At 40.9% G+C, this 8,495-nt stretch overlaps 1 pseudogene; it reads right to left on the reverse strand.

The window, feature by feature from the left end:
• Positions 1–2,730: 2,730 nt before the first annotated feature.
• LOC104678911 lies at positions 2,731–7,425 on the reverse strand (annotated as a pseudogene).
• Between the last annotated feature and the right edge of the window lie 1,070 nt (positions 7,426–8,495).

Here is an 8,495-nt window from a genome sequence, read left to right on the forward strand (position 1 = left end):
TCGCCTGGCGTACTGTTTCTTACATGCAAGGAGGAGAGGATGATATTGCTATCAATATCAAAGAAGTGTACAGCCTGCCTGTGATATTGGTCCTAATATCCACATTGGGAGAGGATGCTATTACTCCCAATATCACAGGGCATGGACACCCTGCCTGTGATATTATTCCTACTATCCAGAATAAGAGAGAATGATACTACTCCCAATAGGGCTGGCCTGTACAACCCCCCTGTGATATTGTTCTTAACAGCTAAAGGAGGAGAAGATAATATTACGCCTAATATCGCGGGGAGTGTACACCCACCTGGGATATTGTTTCTAATATCCAGGGAAGAAGAGCATGATATTAATAACTCCCAATATTGCCTTGGGTGTACACCCACCCTGTGATGTTGCTCCTAATATCCAGGGGGTAGTTATCACATTACTGCCATTGTAACAGTGGGTGCACATCCACCCTGGGATATTGCTCCTAATATTCAGGGAAGGAGAAAATGATATTACTGCCAATATTGTAGGGGGTGTACACCCCTTCTGTGATATTGCTCCTAATACCCAGAGGGCGAGAGGATGATATGACAGTCAATATTGCAGGCTGTGTACATTCACCCTGTGATATTGTCCCTAAAATCCAGGAAAAGAGAAGATGATATGACTCCTCATATAGCAGGAGGTCTAAAACCTCCCCGGATTATTGTTCTTAATATCCATGGAGGGAAAGAAAGAGCTTGATATTACTCCCAATATCGCAGGGGGTGTACATCCCCCCTGTTATTCCCAATATTGCAGAGAGTGTACACCCCACCCCACCGTGACCTTGCCCTTAATATTCAAAGGCGGAGAGGATGATATTACTCCCAATATTGCAGAAAGTGTACACCTCCCATTGATATTGGTCCCATGATCCAGTAGAAAAGAAGATGCTATTACTTTCAATATCACAGGAGGTGTACACGCCCCCAGTGATGTTGTTCCTAATTTCAACGTGGGAGAGGATGACATTACACCTAAACCGCTGGGGGTAGAAACATTCCAGTGATATTGTTCTTAATATCCAGGGGGAAGAGGATGCTATTACTGCAAATAATGCAGAGGAGGTACACCCGTCTGTGATATAGTTGGTAATTTCCAGAGGAGGAGAAGATATTACTCACAGTAACGTAAACATGCCAGGCCCCCAGCGATGTGGATCCTAACATCCGGTGGGGGAGAAGGGGGTGATATTACTACTAGGATGTTATCTCTACTGCCACCCTAGGTTAATGCCCTGGGACATTATTTTCCTTATTCTAGGAGGATGGCACTACGAAAGTCACAGGGGGTGTACACCCTGTGATATTATTCGTAATATTGTACGGGAATGTTCATCCTGATGTCACAGGATGGTACACACTGTGTTATTATTCACAATGTCCTAGCGAGACTTTAATAACAATGTCACAATGTGTGTACACCTTGTGGTATTATTTGTAATATACTAAGGGTAGATTACTTTTATTGTCACATGGGGTGTGTTCTCTCTGATATTATTCATAATATCCTAGAAGGATGTTACTCCTTATGTCACAGGGTTTTTCCACCTTGTCAAATTACTCGTATTATCCTAATGAAATGTTACTCCTCATATCACAGCGGGTGTACACTCTGTAATATTATCGTAATATTCTAGGGAAATGTTACTTTTGATGTCACAGAGGGTGTACACCTTGTGAAATTATTCCTTATAGTTTTGTGAGATGTTATTCTTACTGTCACACAGGGTGTACACACAGAGATATTACGTGTGATATTCTATAGAAATGTTACTCATAAAGCATAGGGGCTGTACCTCCTGTGATGATTTGTAATATCCTAAAGAGATGTTACGACTAAGGTCACAATGCATGTACACCCTCTGATATTACTACTTATATTATCAGGGGATGTTAGCCCTAATGTCATACGGGTGTACTCCCTGTGATATTATCCATAATACCCTAGGGCAATGTTACTTTTAATGTCACCAGGGGTGTATATCATGCGTATTCAACGCCTGTGATACTATTGCTACTATCTTACAGGTATGTTCCTCCCAATGCACATGGGGTGTACACCATGTGTGTACACCTCCTGTGATATTCTTCATACTATCCTAGGGGGATGTTACTCCTGATGGCACAGGAGGTGTACACCATGTGTGTAAACCACCTGTGATATTATTCATAATATCCTAAGGGACGTTTCTTTTAATGTCCCAAAGGGTGTACAAAATGTCACAGAAGGTGTACACCTTGTAATCTTCTCTGTAATATCCTAGAAGGATGTTACTCCTAATGTCACAGGGATGTACACCCTTTGGTATTATTTGTAATCTCATAGAGAGATACTACTTCAAACATCACAGTGGATGTACACACGTGGTGTATAACCTGTTATATTATTCCTAATATCTTAGAGAGATACAACTCTTGATATCACAGTGCATGTACCCCATGTGTGTACACCCTTGATATTAGTCATAATATCTAGGGCAAATATTACTCCAAATGTCACAGAGTGTGCACACCCTGTGATATTTTTCATAACATTTTAGGGAGGTATTGCTTCTAATATCACAGAGGGTGTACTCCATTGTGTACACTCTGTGATAGTATTTTTTATATCCTAGGGAGGTATTACTCCTAATATCACAGTGGGTGTTCACCCTGTGATATCATTCTTATTTTACCTTGCTGCTTTTTTTAACCCACACTACAAAAGGTATGGAACAGATAAGAAGATATTGAGATTAGACTGTGTGCTGCCATGTGGCCGCCGCAGGGCACTTTTAAAATCCATTTCTCAGGCTATAGATGAAGGGGTTCAGCATGGGGGTGACCACCATATACATCACGGAGGCCACTGCACCTTTTCTAGGGGAAGATGACACATCTGAACTGAGGTACCCTCCAACGCCTGTTCCATAAAATAAGCAAACACCTGACAGGTGATGTCCACAGATGGCGAAGGCTTTACACTTCCCGCCTGATGATGAAACCCTCAGCATGGAGGAAACAATTTTATAGTAAGAGAAAAGGATCCCCCAGATGGGAAGAAAACCAAATATGGCAGGAGGGAAATACATGACTACGTTATTGGTGAAGGTGTCACAACAAGCAAGATGGGGGAGTTGAGAAGTGTCCCAGAAGAAATTAGGAATTTCCACCTCCTTGAAGCAGGTCATTTGTAAGGCAGTCAAATTGTGCAGCTGTGAGTCTAAGAGACTGAGAGAAAAAAAAGAAAACAAACTAGGAAGCCACAGAAACATGGGTTCATGATGGCTGAATAATATAAAGGGTGACAGATGGCTACAAACCGGTCGTAGACCATCACACTCAGGAGCATGTCTCTCTTCCATGCCTCCACAAACGGCAAAGAGAGACATCTGAGTCAGGTAGCCTGCATAGGAGATGACTCTTCTGTGAGATCGGATGTCCACAGTCATCTTGGGGACCGTGGTGGAGATGAAATCGATGTCAGACAAGGACAGGTTGAAGAGGAGGAAGTACATGGGGGTGCGGAGGTGGGAGTCAGGGCTGATGGCCAGGATGATGAGCAGGTTCCCAGCACTGTGACCAGGCACATGGACAGGAACAGCCCAGTGAGGACAGGCTGCAGTTCTGGTTCCTCTGAGAGTTCTAGGAGGAGGAATATTGAGACATCTGTTAGATTCTGTGGGTCTGTATAGTTTGGACAGCTTTTGCCTAGAAAGGAGGGTGGAAAAATCGGAAACAAGCCAACCAACACCTAGCACTGTCTGCATTTTGGATATAAGCAATTCACAAGCAATGTTTTCAGATTTCAGAGCAATCCACACTCAGCAATATTTTGCACTTGTTACAAACTCAATTGTCTTATAATGTGTTCATCGATTTTTGAGTTATTCACTTTTTGCTGTACACACCTGCCTTAGAGACACTAGATTCAAGAATGTTCCAAGAACCAGATGATCATATGTAACAAATTCGTAATTGCCAGAGAATACAGCCTATCTTTCCCGAAGAAAAATATGTAATAAAACCATTCTCTTCACTTTGAAGAAAAAAGTTTATACTAATTAAAGGAAATTAAGAACTCCAATATTTTATTTTATCCTAATAGATTGATACAAATTCCCTTGATTTAGAACGTTTATAAACGTGTATAACAGCTGAGACCATGCCATCTGGAAATGAAATTAAAGTTGATAGATAGTAAACAGAAAATAGTTCCACATGCCAGTTATATTCTAGTGATTTCATCATAATGTTTTCTGACTTTTCTCCTTCAAGAAAGTCATTGCTTACTCAAATCGGTGGGTCTTGTTTTCAAATTCTTGAAAGCTATAACTGTTGTCTTTAGCTTAGGTGGACTTAGAGTTTTCACAAGAAAGTTTGGCCGAACCCAGCGGTTCACGCCTGTAATCCCAGTACTTTGGGAGGCCGAGGAGGGTGGATCACGAGGTCAGGAGATCAAGACCATCCTGGTCAACATGGTGAAATCCCACCTCTACTAAAACTACCAATATTCACCGGGTAGGGCAGCACACGCCTGTTGTCCCAGCTGCTCCAGAGGCTGAGACAGGAGAATGGCTTGAACTCAGGAGGCAGAGGCTGCAGAGAGCAGAGATCATGCCAATGCACTCCAGCCTGGGAAATAAGAGCAAAACTCCATCTCAAAAAAAAAAAAAAAAAAAAGAAAGAAAAGAAAAGAATAAAAGTGTGCCGAGATCACACTGATCACAGCCAATTTTTGTGAACCAAGAAGGGTCAATTCAATAATTAACATAGACTTTTGCTTTTGCTATCTCCTATGTGCCAAGCAAGATATAGGCTCTGGGAAATCAGAAACAAATTAGACTGACTTGTTCCTCTCCCAATACTCAATACTTACTGAGATAAGGACAAAATAAATGTCCTGTCTGGAATGCAGGGAAACCAGAACTTCAGGTCAGGGGTATTTCCGTTGAATTGTATGGAGATTAAGCTTAAAATATTAACGAATGTATCTAAAATTCACTTTCCCTTTACTTTATGCATCCATCACATAGAGATCACTCAGTGGGCACCCACTATCGGTTTGATCATTGCTCACTTCCATTGGATCCACTAGAAATCAACTCAGATGAGAGCGCTGAGTCTCAGAGGATGGACAGCTCACCTCCTGCCATACAGATAAGTAGAAAGGGTGGTATTCAAAATTAATGGCCAGTCTCTAACTTCCAGGTACTATACTTCATGGTCTTCCAACTCTCAAAAAGTTCTTTTGTTTTCTTTCTTTTTTTTATTTTTGTTTTTTTGAGGCTCTGTTGCCCAGGCTGTAGTACAGTGGAGGATGATATTATTCCCAATACCAAAGGGGGTTACAGACCCCTACGATATTGTTCCTAATATTCATGAGGGGAGAGAATGACATTACTACAAATATCTCAGGGGTTGTACACACCCCGTGTGATATTGTTTCTCATATCTGGGGAGGGGGGAGAAAATAGTATTATTTCCAATATTGCAGGTGGTACGTACCCCACCTGAAATATTATACCTAATATCCAAAGAGGCAGAGGATGGTATTAATACCAATATCGAAGTGTGTGTACATGCCCCTTGTGATATTGTTTTTAATATCCGGGTGGCAGGAGGATGATATTAGACCCAAAATCACAGAGAATGTACACTAGCCCTGTGATATTGTTCCTAACATCCAGAAGGGAGAGGATGATATCACTCCCAATATCTCAGAAGTTGTATATCCCTGTGATATTATTCTTCATATCTGGGGAGGCACAAGATGACATTACACTGATTTTCGCGGCAGGCGTACACGCACATTGTGATATTGTTCCTAATATCCAAGAAGGGAGAAGATGATATTACTCCCAATAAAGCAGTGGGTGTACGTTACCCCTGTGCTATTGTCTCTAATATCCGGGGGAGAGGATAACATTACCTCAAATTGGGCAGGCGGTTTGATGCCCCTTGTGGTGTAGTTTTTAATATCCAGAGGGGAAAACAATAATACTACTCTCAATATCAAGAGAAATGTACACCCCCTGTGATATTGCTACTAATATCCAGGGGTAGAGAGAATATTACTCCCAATATTGTCAAAGTGTCCATCCCCCGCCCTTTGATATTGTTCTTAATATAGGAAGGAAAGTATGATATGAATCCCGATATCGAAGGGGGAATACACGCCCTTGTGATATTGTTCCCAATATGCAGTGGAGGAGAGGTGTATATCCCTCTGTGATCTTGTTCATAAGGTTCAATAGAAAAGAGGATCTTACTGGAAATATTGTAATTACACTGTGTGGCCACAGTGGCTCCTAACATGCAGGGAGGGACGTGGGTTGATATTACTTCACGCATTGCGGAGGGGTGTCCACGCCCCTGCCATGTGGCTCCTAATGTCCAGGGGGAGGGGAGAGATATTACTACCCGCATCACTGGGGGTGTCCACCCCCCTGTGAGGTGGCTTGTAATATCGGGTTGGGGTGGGTGATATTACTTTTTGCATCGCGGCGGAGTCTATCACGGGTGGGGATACTACACACCCCCTGGGATATCGGGAGTACACCCCTGTGATATTTGGAGTAATATCATATTCTTCCCCCTTGAATATTAGGAACAATAACATGGAGGGGGTGTTCACCCCCTGCCATATTGTGAGTCATATTTTCTCTACCCCTGGACATTAGGAACAGTATCACGGGGTGGTGTACAACTCCTGCGAAATTGGGAGATATCTTCCTCTCCACCTTTGGATATTAGGGACAATATCACAGGGGAGGTCTACACCTTCTGGATTATTGGCATTAATATCGTCCTCTCCCCGCCCAGATATTAGCAACAAGACCACAGAAAGTATGAATACCCACTGCGATATTGGAACTAATGTCATCTTGTACCCCTGGCTATTAGGAACAACATCACGGGGGGGTGCACATTTTCTGCGATATTGCGAGTAATGTCATTCTCTACACCCTGGATATCAGAAATAATATTAATAATTATCAATAGTAACAACTGATAATAGAATGCTATGGCGATTAAAGTGAGAATAATAAGTAGGGGAAGATTAATTATGGACATATAGTTAAGAAGAGGAATTGAACGTCTGATTATAAAGTTTTAAGTTTATGTAATTGCCAGGCTCTGTCATCTTAACAAACCCTGTTCTTGGGTAAGGTATATAATGATTTGTTAAATTGAGATAACGTCATTTATAAGACGAGGGTGCTTTATGAGTGGGCCCTATTTCTCTTGTCCTTTCTTACTGGGAGAAATTCTAAATAGATATAAATCAACCTGGATTGCTCTGATCTGAACTCAGACACCTAGGACTTTAATCATTGAACAAACGAACCCTTAATAGCAGGAGCTGCACGATTAGGATGTCCTGATCAAACATTGAGGTCATAAACTCCATTGTTTTTGTGAACTCTAGAATAGGATTGCACTGTTATCCCTAGGGTAACTAATTCCGTTGATTAAATAATTGGATCAATGCATATTGATTCGCTTAGACTAGTACAGTTTTATTTTAGGTTGCTCAGAGGTGGAATCACGCTCCGAGATCATCCCAACCAAAATTTTTGATGCAGGCTAGGGCCTGTAGGCTTTTTGAATTTCTATTTGCATTAATAAAATGAAGCTCCATAGGTTCTTCTCGTCTTATTTATCTATATTCGCTTCTTCACAGATAGGTCCATTTCACTGATTAAAAGTAAGAGATAGCTGAACCCTCGTGTGTCCATTCATAAAAGTCACTATTAATACAGTGATATAGAGCATTTTTCATGGGAGTGATTCATTGGACAGGTGATATTGGCTTGCTAGGATTATAAGAGTTAGTAGTCAAGCTGTTAAGATTAGAAGAGGTGTTGTCAGCAGGTCAGAAAAGAAAATTAATGACAAGTTGTATAAATTATTATTAAACTGGTTAAAATATAGTAGGGTAATGAGGCTGATGAGTAGGCTGTAGGTAGTCATGCAAATTCAGATTGAAGTAGTTTTAGAGAATCATGTCATTGGTAGCAATATAACTGTTGGAATAATAATTTTTAGCATTGAAGTAAATTTAGATTTTGTACATAATCTATACCATGTGTGTTGGAGATTGAAACTAGTAAGGCAACGCCCACTGCGGCTTCACAGGCAGCGAATACTTGGGGTATGGTGGGTATTATGGATGCTAGAGCAAAATGTATATTTAAAGTCATAAGAGTAATTATAATAAATACTGACAATAGTATACCTTCCAGGCATAATAAGGATGATATTAGGTGGGATCGATAGACCAATACTCCCAGTAATGACATGGTATATGCTAATATAATATTGACATAAATAGAGGGTATTTGGTAAATATGGTCTATCATAATCTAATGAGTCAAAATCATTTATTTTTGACTTAAACTATCTAACAATTCAACTCAATGTAATCCTTTTTGTGTTCATTCATAAGTCCAGTATAGGATTAAAATGGCAACTAGTATA

Source organism: Rhinopithecus roxellana, chromosome 15 (assembly GCF_007565055.1).
Source record: "Rhinopithecus roxellana isolate Shanxi Qingling chromosome 15, ASM756505v1, whole genome shotgun sequence".
NCBI lineage: Eukaryota > Metazoa > Chordata > Mammalia > Primates > Cercopithecidae > Rhinopithecus > Rhinopithecus roxellana.